The 24775-nt window shown below is 41.0% G+C and overlaps 1 long non-coding RNA gene across 1 annotated transcript; it reads right to left on the reverse strand.

The window, feature by feature from the left end:
• Nucleotides 1-1639: 1639 nt before the first annotated feature.
• Nucleotides 1640-24775, reverse strand: LOC125086081 (uncharacterized). The gene is made up of 3 exons (XR_007123093.1): nucleotides 24536-24775; nucleotides 19550-19760; nucleotides 1640-2374 (listed from the first exon to the last, which is right to left on the reverse strand). It is a non-coding gene; the product is annotated as an uncharacterized LOC125086081 (long non-coding RNA).

The following is a 24775-nucleotide window of genomic DNA, read 5'->3' on the forward strand; positions in this document are numbered from 1 at the left end:
ATCACTTGTCACCAGGGAAAGAAAAAATAAGAAGTCCTGAATACATTTGATGTGACATTGTGCTAGTATGTTGCATCATATTATCTAATCTTTGGTGCAGTCCTTTGAGTGGGATTTCATAGCCCTTGTTTAACAGGAAAAAAGAGACAGAGGCTCCAAGAAAGTTACTAAATTGCCCCAGGTCACTAATTCCACATTCAGTCATCCATTTAATAAATATTTGTTTTGTGTATGCTCTATGACAAGTATTATTCTAATGGAGGGACAGACAATAAAGGAGGACTCAAAAAAAAATCGAACAGGCAAGATGTTGAGTATTAGAAAAACTACGAAGAAAACTAAGCATGGTAGGAAACTATGGGGGTGAACAGAGACCTACATGATATAAAGGAGAGATCCAGGCAATGTTATAACGATAACAGCATTTTGGAGCATAGCACAGCAAAAGCATAGCATTTTGGAGGCAGAAACATGGCCATTAAGTAGTGGAACTAGGTTTAAAATCATGTCTATCTGAAATGCACAGTTTGTGTTTTCTATCATGCTCAAAAAACAGAGGTGCCCTTAATTTATTTCTGTGGAACAGGCTGTGAAGATAAAAATCTCGAAATATCTGGGGGAAAAAACACTGTACTCCATCTTTACTGAAAACAACAAACTAGGAAAAGTGGCTTCAGTGGTGTCTGATTAGAAGTGAAGAAAACTTTTCCAGAATGGGCTATAGAGAAAACCCGTAGAAGGACCTTTTGTGAGAGGAATTTCTTAGTATGATTTATATGAGGTGTGGGTGAATGAGAATTTGCTCCAGTGCTTGTGAGCTTGAGACTCAAAACTGATTGCAAAAGCCATCTTTTCCAGGAACCTTATCACTGAAAAGAATACAGAATGATTACAAAAGTAGGGATGAGATATTATTTATCCATTAGGCCAGAACAGGGTTATTAGAGGGCTTCAGTATTCTTTTTTTTTTTTTTAATTTCTTTTCAGCGTAACAGTATTCATTGTTTTTGCACCACACCCAGTGCTCCATGCAGTCCGTGCCCTCTCCAATACCCACCACCTGGTTCCCCCAACCTCCCACCCCCCCACCCCTTCAAAACCCTCAGATTGTTTTTCAGAGTCCATATCTCTCATGGTTCACCTTTCCTTCCAATTTCCCTCAACTCCCTTCTCCTCTCCATCTCCCCTTGTCCTCCATGCTATTTGTCTTGCGTTGTTTTTTAACTTTTAGAGTCAGAGAATCACATCTTTCCGGATTTAGAAAGAACTTTTTCCTATGATACACATCCTTGGAACTCACCCACGCCCATCAACAGTACCACCACCCACCACAAAGCACCATTCAGATGCTTAACATCGTTCAGTAATTTCAGAAGCAATCTGCGAAATCTGATGCGTGTTACAGACCGACCTCTGGCCATGCAGACCCAGCCAGCTCCCAGGTGCAGAGGAAGAGCACTGATCATTTCCCTCCCTTCATCCCTCCCTTTCTTGAAAGTGTACTACGGGCCTATCCCATGTCCCTCCCCCAACCCTGGCCACAAAGCTTTCTGTGTTGATTCTTCTTCTACAAACTTTCATCCAGTTTACCATGCTTTCTAATATTATCTGTCCTTCCTGAGAATGCACAGTTTGTCTCACACCCGCACCCGCGTTCTCTGTCCCAGATCACTCTCCCATTGCCTTCTGCTCAACAGCAGCTTCCCCTTCCCCAGGAACTTGAATCTCCTCTGTCTTCCCTGATTAGGGAGGCGAGCAGGATCTTGCGTAAATCTCATATGATCCTGAAATAAGAGCTGGGACTGGGGGAAAAGTGAGAGAAAGAAGGCTAACGTCAGGCCTCCCCTAATGCAGTGGTGTCTCCGTCCTCGGAGCAAGAGGCACAGAGCACGTGTCCATTGTCTGCCGGTACTTTGAAGCCCCTTTGAAGGAAAGAAGATTTACGTAAAATGCAGAGTGGCTCCTTCAGACTTGTAGGCATTGTTGATACACTCAATTCTTCTGCTGCTGAAGCGTATTCCTTTCCTACATAATTTAAGTTCAAAGTAGAAACGAATTACAAGCCATATACAGTCAGTCTCTGGCCAACCATCTACTGCCCGGTTTCTATATGTGTTTGAGTCGCTTTGAGTTCCCACCAAGTGTTCCAGTCTCAGCATCAACAAGGGCACGTCACCTACCTAGAGACAGTTGCATCCGTAGGTTACCTTGTAAGAAATGCCTTCCTTACGGTGCCTTCAAATCCAGCTTCCGGTCATTGCTTTCTCCATACTCCTAGGCTGAATGTCTAGAAATTCCCAGCCACGTGGACCTCCTGACGCTCTCTCTATGCGGCAGCAGATATGTCCAAGAAGAGGGCATACGGCAGGCTGTGCTGGTGAAATGGGACAGAAAAGCAGGAAAGAAAAACATTAAGCAATATCTTCAAGCAAAGAGTATCACGTGATTTTTATGACCATAACTACATTATATATAATCTAATTTTGTAACTGTGGAAGCATAAAGTGGCAAACAGTGGCCCAGAGCACCCAAGTTCCAAACCCAGTTTTACTTTTAGCTACCATATGATCTAGGACAACACAGGTGATCTCTAAGGACTTCAGTTTTCTCATGTGAAAGTGCAGGGGAAGTGTTAGGGGAGGAGAATGGTGCTAGGTGACCTCCAAGACCTCATAGGAGTATAGAAACAGAATAATGAGCTTTGTTATCAGATGCAAAATCCAATTCTGTCACTTTGTATGTGATACTTTTGTCCACTGAAAACATTTTAGGTCTCTCTTAACCTGTCATTTTTCTCTCCAATGAAAACAATGATCACTACCTCACTGGACTATGGAATAATTGAGTGATATCTCCAATATCAGTTCTCGGCACTCAAGAAATGGGATTTCCCCTTCCTTCCTTCATCAGTGAGCCATTCCTGGAACCCAGTATGTTCAGATTTTCTCAGGAGCCAAACCTGCCCGCATGCATGGCCAAACAGAGATCTACTGACCCAAAAATCTAGCTCTTGACACCCAAAATTATCAGCATTCACTTCAAAGGAAAGGAGGCAGGGAAGGGGGGAGGACATAAGCCAGGGTAGAAGTTAAGAGAATATCCCTTAAAGTTTTCTTGGCACTTGCACCGTCCACAGGTCTAGTGGAGAAGAGCTTTCCTGCGGTCCTAAGGATTTCTGAGAATCATCCTCAGCTTCCAGTAGAAAAGGACTCACAGTTCTTGTACCAAAAAGCGTCTTCTTTACCTCTGTGGATTTTGAATAATTTTTGTAACTTCTGAGAGATAGAAAATTAAAAGTTTGTCTTATCATTGAAAGTAAATACGTAACATCTTCTCTAATGTAAGGTATGATACTGTAAGATAGGAGTCCAACCCTATATACCAGCAAGGAAATGTCTGGGGACAACCAGATCCGGGGACATTTCTAAGTATAATAATGTGACCAAGGTCAAGCTAGGAGAATCAGTAAAGGAAGAACTGAAAGAAGAATATTTAGAGGTTTGGGGGAAGATCATAACAGTACGGAACTACAGGACTTCCCCTTATGCCACAGGAAATATGTCCCAAGATCCCCAGTGAATGCTTGAAATCGCAGATAGTACCAAAACCTGTGTTACTATGATTTTCTTATACAAACATTCCTACAGTAAAGTTTAATCTATAAATTAGGCACAGTAACAAATTAACAACAATAATAAAATAGAACAAATGTAACAATATATGGTAATTTTTTTAAAAAAAGATTTATTCATTTTAGAGAGAGAGAGAGAGCACAAGCAGGGGGAGGGGCAGAGAGAGAATCCTGAAGCAGACTTCTCACTGAGCATAGAGCCCCATGTGGGTCTCAATCCCAGAACCCTGAGACCATGACCTGAGCTGCGTGGAGTCAGCCGCTTAACTGACTGAGCCACCCGGGTGCCCCTGCAATTTTTCCTTAAGATAAAGAATCTCCCTTGGATTTGGCTTTTGTCCTTTTCCTTTTCCAGGAGGCAAGGACCCGGGCAAGTTCAGGGCCTAGGAAACTTAGTTCAACTCTCCTTCTCTTGACTAGAATCATTTTGTCTACCCCAAGTCTTGCTACAGATTCGTCATCTGATATTTATGCAAAGCTGATATTTTCTGCCACATGTTCCCCTAATTTCATCATCACAAGGATCCTGCAGGACACAGAACAGGTCCATTTAACAGTGTTATCTGTGACCTACCAAAGATTATTCAACCAGCCTGTGATAAAGATGAAAGAAATGTGCACATCTCTTGTCTTGCACTCCAAATTCCTGTCTCGTACACCAGGATGCCTACTTATCTGTTTGTCCTCACTAGGAGTCCAAAGTGCCTACAAGAGAATGGGCTCAGTGGTTGGAAATGCACTCCCCAAAAGTCAAGGTCTCGTAATCTACACCTACAGACACATTCTACCCCCTCTTGCCTTCCTCCCTCTCTTCCTCCCTCCTTCAATCCTCTCTCCCTCCTTCTTTTCTTCCTCCCTCCCTCCTCCTATCCTTTTTCCCTTTCTCCCTCCCTCCCTCCCTCCCTCCCTCCCTTCTTCCCTTTCTTCCTCCTTTCTATTTCTCTGGAATCGGGAGCACAGAACCAAGTTAATCACAGCCCCCGTTTATGGTACACTATCATTATCAGTTAGAATTAGTTCCCTCCATTGGTGCCATCTTACTCCATTACTTTTTCATCTCCATCCCCCATCTACAATCCCATCCCCCCCTTCCATAGCCAAACACCTACTTTCTAATCCATTTTTCACACGCTTACTTAAAGATGGGTGTATTTTTAAAGCTTACGGCATGTTTTGTGTTTAGGTTTTAACTTAAATGAAAAGGATTTTAGATAAGGGTCATCCCGCTTATTGAGTTATTTTTTTATTCAATAATAAGTTTTTGAGATCTATCAATGTTGCTAAATGTAGCTCTAAATTACTGTTTTTGAATGATGCTGAGAATCTGATCTTATCACATTTTACTGGTGCCTTGGAAATCAGTGGCCATTTAGTTTGCTTCCAGTTATTTGCTACCATACATAAGACCTGGGCGAACACCGTCATCAACTCCTTGAGGACTTCCCTGGGACGTAGTCCTGGAAGCAAACGTGCTAGTCGCAGGCTATGGGCATGCTTAATTTCACTGTTCATGTAAGCCTGTGCTCTGGAGTCAGCTACACCAGTTTATACTGCTCCTCAGAGTTCCTGAAGTCTCCGCACATTTTCATCATCCCTGGATATTATCTGACTTTCTAAGTTTTGCCAAATGATGAGTGCAAAGAGTATTGTTATTTTAACTTGTATTCCCTTGATTATTGGTGAGAATTACCTTCTCTTTAAACATTTATTAACCGCCAGGATTTTCCTTTCTGTCACTTACCTAGCCTCATCTTTATATATTTTTTTCTATTAAATTTTCTGTCTTGTTGATTATTAGGAGTTCCTTTTATATTCTGGATATCAATCTCAGTTTATATCATACTATTACGTATTTTCCATTTTTTCTACAAAAGTCAAGACAAAAAGCTTTGACGGGGAATAAGATGGAATGCGGCCTTCTCTTTAGATAAGCTCTTCCTCCTCAACACATTCCAGTGTCTATTAACTTGGTGTTTGAAAGGTTATGACACGCCCAAAGAAGCTAGTGAGCTGCATGTGAAACCAATTTTCTTGCGTTCTGTCCCCTGCCACATTTCTGCAATGTTACTGGAAGCCCCTAGAAAAATCCCAGGAATACATAACAGCATCATATATTGACTTTGTTCCTTTTCCCATGAGGAAGACTGGGCCTGTGGTTCTTGTTACGGGACCCAGAGCATTCACATATCTTTTTCAGTCCAAAGACCAAATACTTTGCAACAAGGAAAGCAAATAGGTTCTGATCACTTCCTATTCTACCATTGGTGAAGGAGGAGTTTCCCACCCTCAGTGAACAAGATGGCAGAACACATGACGCCTGACACTGGACAGAAGAGATTGGCCGCAGTGGATTAGTCACATATACTCACAGCCCAGGGGAGTGCATATACCACACGCCAGGCAGGGTCACATGGGGTTGGCACTCAGGAGCAGAGTGAACCAGCAGGGGCTGTGGGAGGCAGGCTTCGGAATAATGAGAGAATGGAGTGACCCTTGGTTCCTGTGGGAGAGGGTGATTTGCTTCTTTGAATAATTGTATGGACTGGCCGGAAGGTAAAGCCCATTAGGTTGAGGATTAGGTAGGCTGCAGCAGGTCTGGCTGATATGGGAATGAGCCCGTTGGGAGCCTTCCCTCTAGTTTGGGGGCATATCTGGCAAGAGCAGGAAAACTCATGGTGTGGCCTCCGGTGTCCTAGGAGGCTCAAAGATGTCAAAGCAGCACTTAAAATTTTAGGTCTTACAATATGTAATGCTTATGGTTTTATCACTTGAGGTCCTTTTTCTCTATTAATTATGCTTGCTTGGTGTTAAATTTAAGAAAAATTTTAAAATGTAGCCATCACAGTCAAAAATGAGGTAAGACTTTGGCTAGCACGACAGGCCACTATGTTTCCCTGAGGAAAAAAATGAAAGTGTTCAAATAGCCTTTCTCTTTTTAGAATACTGTGGTTATGCAGACAGAAGCCTGCTTACCAGTCACTACTTCTGCTTTGTAATCCAGCTTTCAGACACCAAGAAACTCAGCTAGGCCTGAAACCCTGCGCCATTCAGATATTGTGACTCTCATGTTTAGACAAGGGAGAAGAAATACAGATTATATCTGAGCCTTGCATGGCAGTGAATTTCGCAAGAAATAGAGAATAAAATCCCTTTGGCTTGTATTAGTGTCCTTGTTTCATTCAGATTAAAAGATCTAGAGTAGGCTAGAGAAGGAATTATCCTGTAGTCGGCAGAATAATGACCTGAGAATGTTACCTTACATGGCAAAAGGGATTTTTCAGATGTGATATGATCAAGGACTTGGAGAGATTACAATGAAATATCCAGGTGAAGCGAGTTTAATCATATGAGTTTTTATTTTTTTTATTTTTTTTAAAGATTTTATTTATTTATTTCACAGAGAGAGATCACAAGTAGGCAGAGAGGCAGGCAGAGAGAGAGAGAGAGAGAGGAGGAAGCAGGTTCTCCGCCGAGCAGAGAGCCGGATGCGGGACTCGATCCCAGGACCCTGAGATCATGACCTGAGCCGAAGGCAGCGGCTTAACCCACTGAGCCACCCAGGTGCCCCAATCATATGAGTTTTTAGAAGTAAAGAAACTTTCCACAGAAGGAGATGATGTGACTATGGAAGAATGTTCAGAGAGGTATAATGTGGCTGGTCTTGAAGATGGAGGAGAGTCATGCCCAATGCAGGAGGGCAGCCTCTAGAAGCTGGAAAAGGCAAAGAAGTGGATTCTTTCCTAGAACTCAAGGAATACAGGTCTGCTGACACCTTGTTTTAGCCTAGTGAGATCCATGTCAGACTTCTGACCTACAGCATTATAAAATAATGAAACTGTGTTGTTTCAAGTCATTAAGTTAGTATTAATTCATTACACCAGCAATAGAAAACTAATACACATTTCTAATTTCGGCAAGTCTGAAAATAAAAGGCATGTAGCCATCCCCAAAACAGAACATGAAAAGTCAAAGATAAAAATCTTTCCATTTCCTTATGACTTCCCCTTTTATATCATCACCCTCCTGTCTGCCCTCTCCCACCACATTCTCACACGTCACTTATCAGCCCACAAGGGTGGCATCTCCATCCCCTCTCCTTTGACTCCATGTTCCAGGACGCACACAGATCTGCCCAGGCTTTCCATGTCCCTGTCTTCACCATTCTACTGGCTTGTGGTGAGGCTATCTCACAGTCCACTCTTTTACTTCTCTGTTTTCCCCTTCGATTCCACGACAGTTTTAATCATCTCTCTCTCATTAGAGTAGATAGGACAAAATTTGTCTTGATAAATCATTGCAAGTTTTCTAGAACTAGAAGCAGTCACTTATAATTTCAAAATTATGTCTGTGCACTAATCTTTTTATACACCCTGTCAAAGCCACTCTTTCTTCCACTGATCACAAAAGTGTTTACATGTTAGGGAAGAAATATTAAAAATTTACATCATAAAGCTCAAACTTTAAAAATGATATATTTGGCAGGATAAGATTAAGCCCATCATTTCAGGACTTATATTACTATAATAAGATAAAGACACTTAAAATGAACTGGATTATTTGTTACATCTCAGGGCTGAGTCTCATGTCTGTTGTGACATGGTGAGAAGGAGGGAAGATGTCAACTAGACAGTGCAACAGTTCATACATCTAGCTAATCCCTTTGAAGGAAGAGCTTAGAATAGAGACAACTATGAAAACATATGCTCAGGAATCAGTAAAAATATTGAGGAGTACAGGGAATTTTCCATAAGGGTCAAGGTTGACCGCACCTTCCCAGGTGACGTATTTATTTATTACTTTGTAATATAATAGCATGCTCTGAATATCTCTTTGCAGGTATGTCTATATCACATGTGTGTATGTGTGGAAGTACCACATGCTTGTAGAGTGCGTTACTTCTTAGTCCTGTTCCTGTCCAACCAGACCTTTTCTTGCTACTTTAGAAGGGCATCTGACTTAGTAAGATAAAACTAGCATGATCTTAATTTTATCTGTATGGTGATGGGTTATACTAGAATAGTATTTCAAACTAAATTCCAGAGTCCTCAATTCCTACAGAGGAGGGGAAGAGGAAACAAGTGGACAGAACTTAAAGGGTCTCACCTCACTTTGTTTTCACTTTCTATTTAATTTTGGCATGGTGTTTCATTTAAAAAGCAAAAACAGAAACAGAAATCAGCTTTCCTTTAAAAACTTTTGAAGTGGGCGCCTGGGTGGCTCAGAGGGTTAAGGCCTCTGCTTTCGGCTCAGGTCGTGATCCCAGGGTCCGGGGATCGAGCCCCGCGTCGGGCTCTCTGCTTGGCAGGGAGCCTACTTCCTCCTCTCTCTCTGCCTGCCTCTCTGCCTGCTTGTGATCTCTCTCTGTCAAATAAATAAATAAAATCTTTAAAAAAACCACAAACTTTTGAAGTAACTGGACTAGATGATGAATAAAGCTTTTCATCCATAGTGTTGATGATAATATTATTTATTATTCTACATAATATTACATTATGTAATTACATAATATTTCATGTCTCATAGATAAAATCTTTGCTTTTGGAACAAGTATTCTGGATTTACTTGCACTCCTCATCATTCATAATGTTCACTTTATTACAAACAAAATAACAAACTTTTTAAATTTTAATTCCACTACAGTTAACATGCAGTGTTTTATGAGTTTCAGGGGTACAATCTACCGATTCAACACTTCCGTACAACACCTGGTGCTCACCAGGACACCTTAATCCCCATCACCTCTTTCACCCACCCCCCACCCATCTCCTATCAGGTGACCATTAGTCTGTTCTCTATAATTAAGAGTCTGTTTCTTGGTTTGTCTCTCGTTCTCTCTTTTTCCCTTTGCTAATCTGTTTTGTTTCTTAAATTCTACAAATTAGTGAAATCATATGGTATGCGTTTCTCTGACTGACTTATTTCACTTAGTATTAAACTCTCTAGCTCCATTCATGTTGCAAAAGGCATGATTTCATTCTTTTTACAGTTAAATAATATCCATTGTATATATATACACCACATCTTTTTTTTTTTAAAGATTTATTTATTTGACAGAGAGAGAGATCACAAGCAGGCAGAGAGGCAGGCAGAGAGAGAGAGAGAGAGAGAGGGAAGCAGGCTCCCCGCTGAGCAAAGAGCCCGATGCGGGGCTCGATCCCAGGACACTGAGATCATGACCTGAGCCAAAGGCAGCGGCTCAATCCACTGAGCCACGCAGGCGCCCCCACCACATCTTCTTTATCCATTCATCCATCAGTGGACATCCGGGCTGCTTTCATAAGTTGGCTATTGTAAATAATGCTGCAATAAACATAGAGGTGCATGTATCCCCTTGATTTAGTGTTTCTGTATTTTGGGGGTAAATACTCAGTAGTGCAATTACTGCATCAAAGGGTAGCTCTATTTTTAACTTTCTGAGGAACCTGCATACTGTTCTCCAGGGTCACTGCCCCAGTTTGCATTCCCACCAACAGTGAAAGAGGGTTCCTGTTCCTGTTTCTCCACATCTTTGCTAACACTTGTTGTTTCTTGTGTTGTTGATTTTAGTCATTCTGGCAGGTGTGAGGTGGTATCTTATTGTGCTTTTGATTCGCATTTCCCTGATGATAAGTGATGTTGAGCATTTTTCATGTGTTTCTTGGCCATCTCTATTCTTTGGAAAAATGTCTGTTCATGTCTTCTGCCAATTTTTTAGTTAGATTATTTGTTTTTGCGGGTGTTGAGTTGTCCAAGTTCTTTGTATATTTTGGATACTAACCTTTTATCAGATACGTCATTTGCAAATATCTTCTCGCATTCAGTTGGTTGCCTTTTAGTTTTGTTTATTGTTTCCTTCACTGTGCAGAAGCTTTTTATTTTGATTTTTTTTTATTTCCCTTGCCTAAGGAGACCTATCTAGAGAAACATTGCTATGGACAATGTCAGAGAAATTACTGTCTGTGCTCTCTTCTAGTATGTTCATGATTTCCTGTCTCACATTTAGGTCTTTAATTCATTTTATTTTTGTGTACGGTGTAAGGAAATGGTCCAGGTCCATTCTTCTGCATGTGGCTGTCCAGTTTTCCCAACACCATTTGTTGAAGAGATTGTCTTTCTCCCATCAGGTGTTCTTTCTTGCTTTGTTAAAGATTGATTGACCATGTAATTATGGGTTTATTTCTGAGTCTTCTATTCCATCATTGATCAATGTGCAAAATGACAAATTCTTAACAAGAATTTAAGAAAATTTGAACATAAATTTGATGAATATATTTAACAATAGCATTGACAAAATATTTTGATCCATTTACAAACACATATGTTGACATATTAGTTGCAGAGAAGTCCTTTTTGTTCATCTCAGAATCTAGTTGCCACCTATGATAAAGTATCTGCAAATAATAATGATTATTATTATATTATATTATTATTATTATATTATATTATATTATATATATTATTATATATTATAATTATATAATTATATATATATAATTTATATATATAATTATATATATTATAATAATATTATTATATTATATTATTATTAATATATTATATATTATTATATATTATTATTATTATTACTCCTCAAACTCAACACACACAAAACAGACAATCATATTAAAAAATGGGCAGAAGATATGAACAGACACTTCTCCAATGAAGACATACAGATGGCTATCAGACACATGAAAAAATGTTCATCATCACTAGCCATCAGGGAGATTCAAATTAAAACCACATTGAGATACGACCTTACACCACTTAGAATGGCCAAAATTAGCAAGACAGGGAACAGCATGTGTTGGAGGGGATGTGGAGAAAGGGGAACCCTCTTACACTGTTGGTGGGAATGCAAGTTGGTGCAGCCACTTTGGAGAACAGTGTGGAGATTCCTCAAGAAATTAAAAATAGGGCTTCCCTATCACCCTGCAATTGCACTACTGGGTATTGACCCCAAAGATACAGATGTAGTGAAAAGAAGGGCCATCTGTACACCAATTTTTATAGCAGCAATGGCCACGGTCGCCAAACTGTGGAAAGAACCAAGATGCCCTTCAACGGACGAACGGATAAGGAAGATGTGGTCCATATACACTATGGAGTATGATGCCTCCATCAGAAAGGATGAATACCCAACTTTTGTATCAACATGGACGGGACTAGAAGAGATTATGCTGAGTGAAATAAGTCAAGCAGAGAGAGTCAAGTATCATATGGTTTCACTTACTTGTGGAGCATGACCAATAGCATGGAGGACAAGGGGAGATGGAGAGGAGAAGGGAGTTGAGGGAAATTGGAGGGGGAGGTGAACCATGAGAGACTATGGACTCTGAAAAACAATCTGAGGGTTTTGAAGGGGCAGGGGGGTGGGAGGTTGGGGGAAGCAGGTGGTGGGCATTGGAGAGGGCACGGACTGCATGGAGCACTGGGTGTGGTGCAAAAACAAGGAATACTGTTACGCTGAAAAGAAATTTAAAAAATTTTTAAAAATCTAAAAAAAAAAAAAAAAGGTACATATGCTGTCCATACCTTCCTTAATGTAGAAGAATTAAAAGTTTCCTAGAGAAAGGAATATTTAAGTTGATGTCAGATGTATGAGTGGAAATTGAGGGGAAAGTGTTCCAGATGGCGAGAACAGCATGTAAACGGCATGTATGGGAGATAGGATGTGGTCCTCTCAAGCAAAAACAAATTCATCATGGTTGGAGTCTAAGTGGTCAGAGACAGACAGGAGAGGTAGGCAGAGACCAGTCATGGAACATCTCATAAGCCACATTACAAAATTTGAAACTTATACTAATAGCAGTGGAAAGGTATTAGAGGGTGTTTAAGAACATGACATAATAGGGGCGCCTGGGTGGCTCAGTCGTTAAGCGTCTGCCTTCGGCTCAGGCCATGATCCCAGTGTCCTGGGACTGAGCCCCACATCAGGCTCCCTGCTCAGCAGGAAACCTGCTTCTCCCTCTCCCACTGCCCCTGCTTGTGTTTCTGCTCTCGCTGTCTGTCTCTCTTTGTCAAGGAATGAATAAAATCTTTTAAAAAATGAAAAAAAAAAGAACATGACATAATAATTGGGGTTTTAGAAGAATCAATTTCACAGTAACATGCATTAAAAGATGAGAGTCGCAAATAAGAAGGCAAGAAGTGTAATGCGGTGAGGTGGGAAGAGTGGATGGTCTTTTAGGAAGTAGGTTGACAAGATTTGATTAATTAAATTGGGGTGAGGGGTAAGGAGGAAACTAGAATGAAGGACAGGTTTCTGGGTTGGACAACTGTGTGTGTGATAGGGCCATTTTTCAAGGTGGGAAAAAGAGGAGGGGCTTGGCACATGTTTGCAGGGGAGGGAAGATGGTAAGTTCCGTTTCGGACATATCAGAATTGAGATGCATTTTAAAACAGCAAGAGGATTATGAGTACTAAAAGATCTACATATCAAGAAAAGGGTTTTGTTAGTCTCTGAGGACATCCCTTACATCATTAAAATGTAAGGTTAAGAGAAATATCCAAAGATAAAACTGTCCATTCAATTTCTCCAAAACAGCATACCAGGAGAAGTTATACTCTTGATGTCTCTGAATGGACAGCATGTCCTGTTCCTTGTGACATCACTCTTGTAGCAATGCCACATCCTTCCTGCATACCAAAGGGTGGGAGGACAAAAGAAAAGGGCAAAGCTCAGCTGGGTTTTAAAGTCAGTGGGAGGATTTGGGCAGAGGACTTGTGACTGCTGGGAAGTAGCCCGTCTACCCACTCGTTTCACAATACATCCCCTCCCCTGAAGTCAAAGCCCGTGCACCTGGACACCAGAACTTCCTGCCCTTAGCAACAATACCAACAGTGCCAATACATAGTGCTAAATATTTAAACCTTAGTAGAATGGAGATAATAATAGTACCTACTTCATAGATTTTGGGAGGGGTAAAAGATAAGACATAATGAGCACGAAGTACAGTGCTTGACACATGCTAAGTACTCAATAAATGTTGCGTGGTAGTGGTCACACTCATGACTCATAGGCATTATGTGATCCTGAAACTCTTAAATCATCAAATCATCTAATTCTTTTGTATTTAAAAAAGAAAGTGCAGAGTATCCTTAATTGTATTCTAAATATTCAAAATTTGATAATCCATGTATGGAAAGACCTTGTTCATCAACAGAGCTGAAAAACTATTAAATATCCATTTTATGTATATGGCATCTACAGATTTAGCCTATAAGCTAAATTGAGATCTTGATATTTTGTATTTCTTTGTCTTATAAAAACCTTTAAAGGGTTTAACTAATTTTGTCCAATTTAGCACATTAATAAAACATAAATGATTTTGTAGTTTAATTTTTGCTTAGCTAATCATCTTGAAACATTCAACATTAGAGAGAATGTGCTCATTTTAACATTTTAGTGGATTACACTGAAAGTTAGTATGGAGATAGAAGTTAAGAGGTGGAAATTTCTTTCTTAAATATACAAAACTTCCAGCCATAGGGTCTTATTCACGTCAATATCTCCAGTTTCTTAACAAAGATCTCAACAAATATTTTTGAAGAGTGGAAGAGAGAAAAGTAGATTGAAATCTGAGGCTTTTAAGATCAAATGTCTTTTAAGAGACTAAACTCATTAGGATCCCAGCAGAGAGAATTATTTCATAACATACTCAAGACTAAAATTATGCATAGATGACCCAGCGAGGGTTTCCGGAGTGTGAGCCCGACACCAGCACCGTCCATATCATCAGATAACTTTTCAGAAATGCAAACTCTGAATCAGAAACTCTGGGGTGGAGGGGTAGGGGCTGCTAAGCATTCTACTTTAATAAGCTCAGTTTGGGAAACCATTGAGGGGGAAGGCACAAAGTCCCTAGACTCTGTAGATCCACCGGGTGTTTGATATGGCAAATACTAAGCAGATATATAAGTCTTGGTCAAAATGCAAGCATTTTGCTCCCAGAATTCTACATTTACCTGGCACCTTCACACCATGTAAGTTAACTGCAGATTCCATCTAGGCATCTGAGTTTAATTAATTATGGTTAATTGCCCAACAAATAGATCTGAACAGGAAGTTTGCTCTAGAACAAAGCGGGAATAAATTAAATTAACCTATGAATTCCTTGAGGGTAGAGACAGATATTGTTCGTTATTGGATCCCCGTTTTCCACAAAGGTGCTAGTCATGTAGAAGATACTCCGTACCTAACTGTAGAATGAATGTGTATTACACACATGGGAAAACCTGACCCAGGAGGTTCTTCCACATGGTCCAAATCATGGGAAGTTGATGATATTAACCTGGGCTTGAGTCACAGTTCCAGCCCTTGTAGCTAGTGACCCTACACTAATTACTTAGTCTCTCTAAGCTTTATTGCCCTTATAGTACAACAAAGATAATAATAGTCTCTAACCCATAGAGTTATTCTGATGGTTAAAAGAGAAAATACCTATAAAGTACATAGCAGGGCGCCTGCAATATAAGAAATTTCAATTAATGTTAGCCCTTTTGGTAATTTTTAAAAATTTTTAATTGTTATTTCAGTAACACTACTGTGGAGGAGCCAATGGTTAGGCCTAAGACCCCTGTCTTATTCAATTTACATTATTAGGACTTCAGACTACCCCATCTGGCAACCTGCTTTCCCTAGAAAGAAGCATAGGAATTTTCCTTTATTGAAGTTCTTTCTAGGAGGTGGAGAATTACAACCAGAGAATAAGATAAATGCCCTATTATTTGAATAATAATATTCAAATAATAAATTTGAATGCCCAATTATTTGACTCTTGAATTTTAGGCAGGTTTCAGTTAGCTAAACAAGGTCAAAGGTTTAATGTTTATAGAGGCATCTGTCAAAGTAAAGATTTGGTCTCTTTTGTAATAAATCCAGTTCTTAGCTCTGATGATAGGAAAGAAAAATATGAAAGGGTAGAGGGAGGGATGGAGGAAGGAAGATAGAGAAGAAATAAAAAGCTCCCTGAAATCCTATCTTAAAGGATGATGAATCCAGTTGCTAATTATCATGTTGGAGGAATGCTGGCCTCAGATTCTAACAGCTTAATTATGGATCTCTTGATATATCTTCATACAATCTTCATACAAATAGAATCAGATATTTGAAGCTCAGATTGTTGAAATCATTAAAACACAAACCCGTTTACTGAAATTAAATATAGGTAATTACTTAAGGAGCCCTTCCAGAATGGAACTTTCCATTTTTCTCCTCCTTTGCGATAATTATCTATATAATACTTAGCACTAAATTGTTAAATACACAGTGCACCTGTGCCCTGAGTCGAGGTTGAAAGGATGATTATTTGTCTCGCACGGGAAGTATCCCAACTTCTGTATTTCTGTGGATTGTAAGATGACCTGGATTCCAGTCAGGAAACAGCTCTTCCCACCAGGGTAGCTTGTGTGCTCCATCACTGTGAGCAGACCAGCAATGAACACGGAGAGAAAGCAGCCACTCAGGCACCAGAAGGAGCCCCAATCAGATCAAGACCAAGAGAGATGTCCCCAGTTTAACAAGGAACTGCAGCAGGCACTTTGTGGAACACTTTGGTAGTACCAAAGCTTCACTGAAATTTTTTTTCATAGAAGTTGTACTTAAAATGTATTTTAGAAGTTGCAGGTGAAATGGTTTCCAGCTCACTTCCAGTAAGATAAGTTCCAGAACTTCCTAGGAATCATTCAAGCCTTTCTTCCATGCCTTAACTATGGGCAACTTTGAGACTCCCATCCCCTGCACCTCCTTGCATTTGGAAATATGTTCAGGTTTCTTCCCTTGTACCCACTCATTCTGTCTTGCCAGGTTGGTTTGTTTCTCTGTTTTTGTTTGTTGTTCTTGTTTTACCAACCCTTCAATTTAGTGTCTTGCTGTTTCCCTGCTCATTTGGACCTGATATTTCCTACCTCCTCTCACAGCCAGATCTTCCTCAGTACTCAGCTATCAGACCTTTTTTTAGTTGAAGTCCTGCACATATATACCAGTTATATCCATTCCAAACACAAAACTCAGCCCAAAGACCTCTACTTGTCCAAGAGAGAGGTCAAGAGCCAGGATCCTGAAACATGAGTAAACAAATTCACTTAGAAAGGATGGAATAAGAAAGGCACATGCCAAAGAGGGTCAGCAGAAGCCAGAAGAAGAGGGATCCACACCAGACCAGCGACTGCCCTTCACCATGCTGGCAAAGGGTTCTCAGAGGAAACACAGGAGGAGTATTCAGAAATTTAAAGTTGAGCTTTGGAGGGGGAAATAGCGAGGAGGACGGGGGTCCTGCAGTTTGGTCTTACTGGCACAAACAGAAATTGAGGCAAAAACATCAGGACCTCGCAGTTGCTTCCCATCTGATTCTTGCCTGTGGAGAGCTGAGCTATAGGTAAAAGGGATGAAGCCAAGATAAATCCACTTCTGGGTTTGCACTGGACCTGCCCTAGGAAGACAACTGGACAAGTTCCCTTGGCGTGATGGAGTTCTCCTGCTTCAGCCGAATCAAGCACATAAACTAAAGTAAGCTGTTCCCTTGAAAGCTTCCATATTATTTTGTCTTTTTAGTCATGGCTAAATATTAGTTGTAGGAGAAGGTAGACGCAGTAGCCAGCAGATAGGTAGGCGGTCATCAGTGTTATCTTCCCAGCTGTTCTGAAAGGCATCCCAGAATGACAGTTACAAAACTGAGGACTTGGAGGTTTTAGGTCTAGTACTGAGTTTAGGGTTATGTTTGGATGACTTTCTTCATAAGATCTTAATCTCTTCCATGTTCTATTAATGAATCAAGTTCTATGGCATTTGGATGGCTCAGTCACTTGGACATCTGCCTTTGGCTTACGTCATAATCCCAGAGTCCCAGGATCGAGCCCCACATCAGGCTTCCTGCTCAGGAAGAGTCTGCTTCTCCCTTTCTCTCTGCCCCTCCCCCTGCTTCTTCTCTCTCTCTCTCAAATAAATAAATAAAATCTTTTAAAAATATGCTAAAAAGAGCATAAAAATATGCTAAAAAGAAATAAATAAAATCTTTTAAAAATATGCTAGGTGGAGCAATTTTAAAAAATGAATGTAATGCAAAGGCAACTCTAAGACCAAGAATGATAAGTACAGAAAAATCATTAACATTCAAATTCTTCTCATGAGGCCATGTACCTGGATATAGATTTCTACCTTATTTCTCATAAACAAGATCCAGGGTCCTAAAGGAGTAGGAATTACCAGAGCGAGAATGATGGGACAAACCTAGAAGATCTTGGGTTTATTAAATGCGGTTTAGAAGCATCTTTTGAACAGAGGCTAAAAGAGAGTATTCAAGAAGAAAATTAGATTGATAAAATTAAAATATAAAAGAGATCAAAAGAGGAATTGCCAGCAACAAAATGGAACCACAGAAAATGGAAACATAAAATAGAAAAGAAGAAAAAACATGGGGCTCAGAGGAAGAAACTAGGTTTGATGAGCACATCTTTCCACTTGGCTGCACATTAGAATCACTTGAGAAATCTTTTTAAGCACTAGTGCCTAGGTCCACCTCCAGAAATTCTGATTAATTGGTTTGAGGAGAGATTGGGAAAGGAAGTAAGACTAGCATTTCTCCTTTTCAAGCAACTCATGTGGTCATGTCTGACTGATGCTACTAATTACAATGGGTTGAACCTTGATACTCACGTCCACATCAGGATGCTTGCAACAAGGATTTAAAAAAGAGATAAAACGACAGTGTCTTCGTGCTTTTTATAGCCCATGTGTTATATATATGCTTTTTTTTTCCAATTTGTTGATTACTATAATGCTCCTCAAATTCTTGAACAGACTTTGGCAGTATGATGATGGAAAATTTAGTTATATGAGCAAACAAACGTCGGTTTACAATAGAAATCCTACTTTATGGGAATGTTATTGCTAACCTCTAGGGGGAGCTCAAGGCTCCTTCTCCCCACCTCCTTTCTTTCTCCATCCCAGCGAGAATTGCTTGGGTTTAAGTTTAGGATTTTACTGGTTCTGTGATATGAGATGGCACCATATTGCCAAGTTAATACTGGTATAATGTGGCTGTGGATTCTCTTCTTGGGAGAGAGTTGATTTGCACTGGGCTTTTTCTAGGGGAGACAGAAATAATTTCCACTGTTGGCTAAATGGGCAAAAAAGGAGTCCTTCATGGGGTCCGTTGAAACCTCTTGTAGTTCTGCACTAGTCTAGCACCTAATCTTTTTTTGCCTTGTCTTGCTTCACCTTGGTCATCTGTCATGTTTCATCTGCTCCCCCATCCTCATCCTCACTATGAGTGGGGAGGGATGGTGTAGGTAGTGTTTGGATAGTGTCTTAATAAAATATCACTTAATAACATCACTATTCTTATTTGGGTATTTCTTTTCAATAGAAGAAATTGGAAAGATCAGATAGTTGTTGCAACTCAGACTTGAAAAGGATAAGGGAAGTTAAGTCAAAAATATCAAGGCTGAGCTTCTTAGTTTAAAAAAAAAATAGAGAAATAATAGTGCCTGACTTTGTCTTGATTGTCTATCAGCATATCTATGAAGATTGGAAGAATCACACAAACAGAAAAATACTATCATAATATTTAATAAAATATTTACCAGGTGCTGAGCAAAATTTCAAACAGCAGCCTTCTCCCTGTGTTCTCACATGGCAGAGAGAGAGAGCACTATGCGTCTCTTCTCTTCCTGTAAGGGCATTAATCCCATCATAAGGGCTCCATACTCATGATTTCTCTAAACCCAGTTGTCTTCCAAAGGCCCCATCTTGAAATACCAGCACACTGGGAGTTGGAGCTTCAACATACGAATTTTAGGGGAACACAATTCTGTCCGTAGCAACCATAGAAGAGAGATGGTCAACTTGAGAAACTTTCATAACCTGTTTTAAATCCAGACCTTGGAAACAAGAATAAACTTGGATAGACTCAAGATAAGACGAAGCCACATACTTACCCAGAAGGAGCTCCAAGTGCTCTTTTTAGGTAGGAATGTGGTTAAAAATGGAGGAATGGCTTGACCACCCACTTCAAAGGGTCTTCCCTGGTGGATAAGAAAAGCCGTTTTTTTTGTAGTTGTTTTAAGTCATGCTTCTAAGGTAGAAGGACAGGGTAATGCAGTAAGAGATGGAAACTTCATCCTGTCTTCATTCACAAGACTCCAGATGCTGCATGGTAGAGATTCTGATGTTAATCTAGTCCCTCATGACTGACTTCCATTTTCTGCAAAATTATGGTTTTAGACATACAGCATCTACACTGAGAGGAATACCTTTAGATAATACTTTATTAATATTCTTAACCAGGGGCATGGGTCGGGGTGCGGGGGGCATTGCAACGACTTCTGATATCAACTACCTAGAGTTGGACCAAACTTCACAGGCGAAGGGCATGGTCACTCAAGACAGCCCTCATTTCAGACAGCAGCTGCAAGTGCGAAGGTCCCCAGGTCACCCTCACCTCTGACCGACTATCTATAAATTTGAGGGTCCCCTCGAATTTATATCCACTCAGGTTCAATAAGTCACAAGAACATTTCCAAGAGCTCAGAAAACCACTATATTTTTTAATTAAAGTGTTATTTCAGCAAAAGGACACAGATCATAAAGCGAGGTCTGGGAAGGTTCCATGCTCCAGTCTTCCATTGTGTTCTCCCTACGGAGCGAAGTTACATCACCCTCCTCCCACGTCAACAGAATACTTGATAACACAACAAAACGCCAACTGGGGAGGCACACTCAAGCTTTGGTGTCCAAAACTTTATGGGGATTTCATTACATAGTTATCACTGTCAGAATCATCTGCTGAGCTCAATTTCTAGCCCCACCTTCCCTCTCTAGAGATCTATCACTGTGGCTCAAAGCCCCAACCCTCTAGTCACATGGTTGCTCCTTCGGGCATAGCCCGCCTCTCATCTTGAGTCATCTCATCAACACAAACTATCAGGGACCCACCCTGAGTCAGCCTGTTAAACTATCAGGACTGACCATAAACAGCAAAGACACTTCCTATCAGGAAATTCCAGGAGTTCTGAGGCAATGTCCCAGGAACCAGAGATAAAAGTAAGCCCAATTCTTTATTATACCGGCTACCCCCTGGCCTTTGGCTATGGTTCTTTCTATATGCCTAACATCTGGAGTAGTCAGTGTGGGGTAGGCACAGGAGGCTTTTGACCCAATGTCACAGTACTTTTGACCAATATCAGTATTATCTCACCAACAATGCAGTGTTCCACCCTAAGTATGATACATGTAATCTGAAAAATAAGGATAAAAAGATCTGGCATATTACTGGAGTCCCACTAAGCAGTTGTGCAACAGAACCAACGGGAATTCACTTCGTGGTGAGTCACAGACACACCAGGTGGAGTTGTTGCACAAAGCGAACTTTATTTGCAGCAAAAAGGGAGATCACAGAAGTAACTTTCAGAGCCAGGACTCCCTAAGCAAGGGTGGATGGGTTCCTTTCATTAAGGGTTAGGATGAGTATTTAGGGAAGCTGTAGTATGTAGAGGCTGGCGTACGGCAGTGCATGTGTCTTAAGGAAACACGCCTATACGCGTTGCATGTTATATAAATGAGGCTTGTGCGCACTTTAGCATTTTGGTATTATAATGAGGTAAATGTAGTTGTTGGTCATTCTACAGGTCACTCATGCACAGGCCTGAGTCAGAGGTTTGGCTCAAACTGGTCTGGGTGGTCTGGGCCAGTGGGAGGTCTGGTCAAGAAGGTTGCTATCACCAGGGGTGTGGGTTTGGTTTCCATTTACTTGAGTTAAGAGATGAACTAAAAAGAAGAGTTTAAGGAAAAATGTGGAACAGAAGTCAGTGAGTACAGCAGGTGGGCACTCAAGGTCAGGTCTTGGGGTCATAGCTGGTGACAATTAGCAATTAGTCCATTTACCATTATATCATATAACCAAAACGTCTCTCTGGGCAAGATTCAAGTTTGCTGGCTTTCATGTGATCAACTCACTTTCAATAAATAGAAGTTATGGGGCCCCTGGGTGTCTCAGTTGGTTAAGCAACTGTCTTCCGCTCACGTCATGATCCTAGAGTCCCAGGATCTAGTCCCACACGGGGCTCCCTGCTCGGCAGGGGGTCTGCTTCTCCCTCTGACCTCTCCCCTTTCATGCTCTCTCCTCTCATTCTATCTCTCAAATAAATAAAGAAAATCTTCAAAAAAAAAAATAGAAGTTGTCTCAGAAATATATGTCATCACCGTTTTAGGCATCTGGTACAATTGAGCTAAAGGACAATATAATCACTTGCTCTGAGCCTCTTTCCAGGTGTGAATGTGATACATCGGAATTCCCTGATTGGGTAACCCATTCATTCATTTTCCCTTAGCTATTATCTCTCCCCTCCGTTTGTACCCAAAATGTTTGACCTTTGGAAAGGATGTTCGTTTCAGCTGCTGAGCTGGTCTAGATTGCCAGATACACTCACTCAGCAAGTGCCCTCCCCTCCCCACCCCATCTACTCCCATATATGTAGGGAATGAACGGGCTACTTCTACCACTAGGAGGTACAGCTGCATTAACTGTCAAGGTCAGTTTTGCCAGATGTGGTTAAGGCACGGTCCAACCCATCAAGCCCTTAAGAATTCTGACCCAAAAGTTTAAAGGTACAATTATAACAATTTCCTGTTTAAAAACCATCCCTGTTTCCAGTACTTGCAGTCATGTCCCTCATCCTAGGACCACCGCATTAGTAAGGAAAAGAACATTTGGGATGATGTGGGGAAGAAAGAAAAAATATAGTCATTGTCGTACCATGATCCCCCCCCCCCTTTCTCCCAGATACACCAGGAAAGCAGAGGAATTTATGTAGCAAGGACCCTCCCCTGGCTTCCTTCATGTGGAATGTGAGCCCACACTCATGAAAGTATGTAAGCCAGCCCTTCATGTTTGTATCTCCTCCCGTTGGTCTTCGACAACCAGTGCTCCAGCTACCCTACCCAGTTCTCTTTTAAACTGCTCATCTGAAGAAGATACCTCCTCTGCCCATGGCTAGACAATACGGACTCTAAAATATGTTCCTTAGTCTGAAGAATTGTGATTCAGTGATCCAAGTTGTTGCAGCGTTTTCTGTTCTGGTCCTGTTATACTATTTCTAGCATTTACATGTATCACCAAGCAGGCAAAGCCTCGTCCGAAGCGTCTTCCTTTCTGGACCATTTGCAGCCTTCTGGCGCTACTAGCATCGGTCCAACTCGCCAGCTTCGTGCTGGGCTTCCCCCAGGGCATCTGCCTCACAGCCATTTGCAATCTCTGCCTCTCTCTTGGGCAGACAGAATAGTTCCAGCGGAGAGAGCAGCGCCCAGAAGGGTTCCGTAGTAAGAGGGAACTTGTTTGTACAGCAACGTGCTGCTGGGGGACCGGCTGCAAGACGGCCCCTGTGAGCAGGGATCCTCTTTCCCGTAGGGCTGTCTTTGAAAACACTTTAAGAGCTGTCAGACCCCATCACCGCTTGGATGGTACCCTGGAAACAGCTACCAACTGACCAGCAAAGAACTGTTTGGTTTACGGAGGGCAGTTCCACAGCAAGTGGTAGGCATTAAGTTTGAAAGGCCACCGCCTGATCAAAGAAGGTAAAATACTGATCAGCTTTTACCTTGTGCTGTCACAAATGGCAAATGCTGGTTCCTGCTCCACATACCAGCAGATCCAGCCAATGATGGAAACAAAATATCTGCTAGTTTGTATATGTAATAGTAACTGCTCATCCACACTGCAAGACACTGATCTAATTAGTAGGATTTTGTATGTCAGAGTTACCAATGGAGCAGAATGGAATTTCCAGAAATCTATATAAGAATCTGATGTCTCTGGGGCACCTGGGTGTCTCAGTTGGTTAAGCATCTGCCTTGGGCTTAGGTCATGATCCCAGAGTCCCAGGATCAAGCCCCACATCAAGCTCCCTGCTCACCAGGAAGTCTGCTTCCCCCTCTCCCTCTGTCCCTCCCCCTGCTTGGGCTCACTGTCTCTGCCTCTGTTGGATAAATAAATCTTCAAAAAAAAAAATTTAATATACAATAAAAGTGGCATTTCTAGTCATTCTAGATAAGTATTTGATAAATGTTATTGGGACAATTGTTAACCAATTGGGGAAAAATGTAGATCTTGATTAATCCTCTATCAACAGATAAAGATCTAAGTTATTCATATAAAGAATGTGATAGATAAACCATAATTTATTCAACCTACTCCTTCGGTGAAGAATGAGTTTCCAAATTGGGGTCATCACAAATAATGCAATAAACATCTTTGGACTTTCATCCCCTTATAAAATGGAGTTCTAAAAGTAGGAATGCAGAATTAAAATGTATATGAATGCTTAATAATACCAGACTACTTTCCCGAATTACAGTAATGACAGGCAGAGTTCTAGGATGACCTCCTTCTCCTCACCGCGTACACGCCCTGCGATAATCCCCCGTCCTCTGAGTAATGTGGATTCCCTGATTATGTCAGCCTGGGGCTGACAGCTAGCAAGGAAATGGGAGGGGCCTCAGCCCTACAGCCGCAGGGAAACTAATCCTGCCAGCAACTAGTGAGCACGCTGCAGCCCCAGATAAGAACTGTGGCCCTAGCACACATTTTTATCTCAACCGTGTATGATTCTAAGCAGAGAACCCAGCCCCACAGGCCCTGGATTTCTGGCCTCTTGACACTGTGAGCTAATACGGTTGTGTTGTTTTGAGCCCCGAGGTGTGTCGTAATGTTACACAGCAAAGAAAATTAACACAGTGAGGATTTACCTTTCCAACAGCAATGCGCCAGGTACCTATTTTTCTCATCTTACCAGCATCAAAAGTTAACTATGCATATTGTTTAACTGAGTCAATTTGATAAGTTGACTCAAGGATAAGGAAAGGTTATCTCATTTTTGATACATTTTCAGTAAAGACTCCATTTTGTATTTCTGAGTAAGACTGAGTACCTTGCCATGTGTTCTTATTTGTTCAGATTTCCCCTTCTGCGAGTCTCCATTTCACATACTTTGACCATTTTGTTCTTGAGTCATGTGTCCAGGTCTTGTCAAGGGCTTGAGCGCATACGGAACTGACTTGATACACTTCCAAAAGCTGTGGGGATGGAAACAACAACCCCAATGGTTAGACATTTTGTACTCATGGCATGACAGGCAGCATGAGTTCCATGTTCACATCTGCTCCCATTG

This window comes from Lutra lutra, chromosome 15 (genome assembly GCF_902655055.1).
Source record: "Lutra lutra chromosome 15, mLutLut1.2, whole genome shotgun sequence".
NCBI classification, from domain to species: Eukaryota; Metazoa; Chordata; class Mammalia; order Carnivora; family Mustelidae; genus Lutra; species Lutra lutra.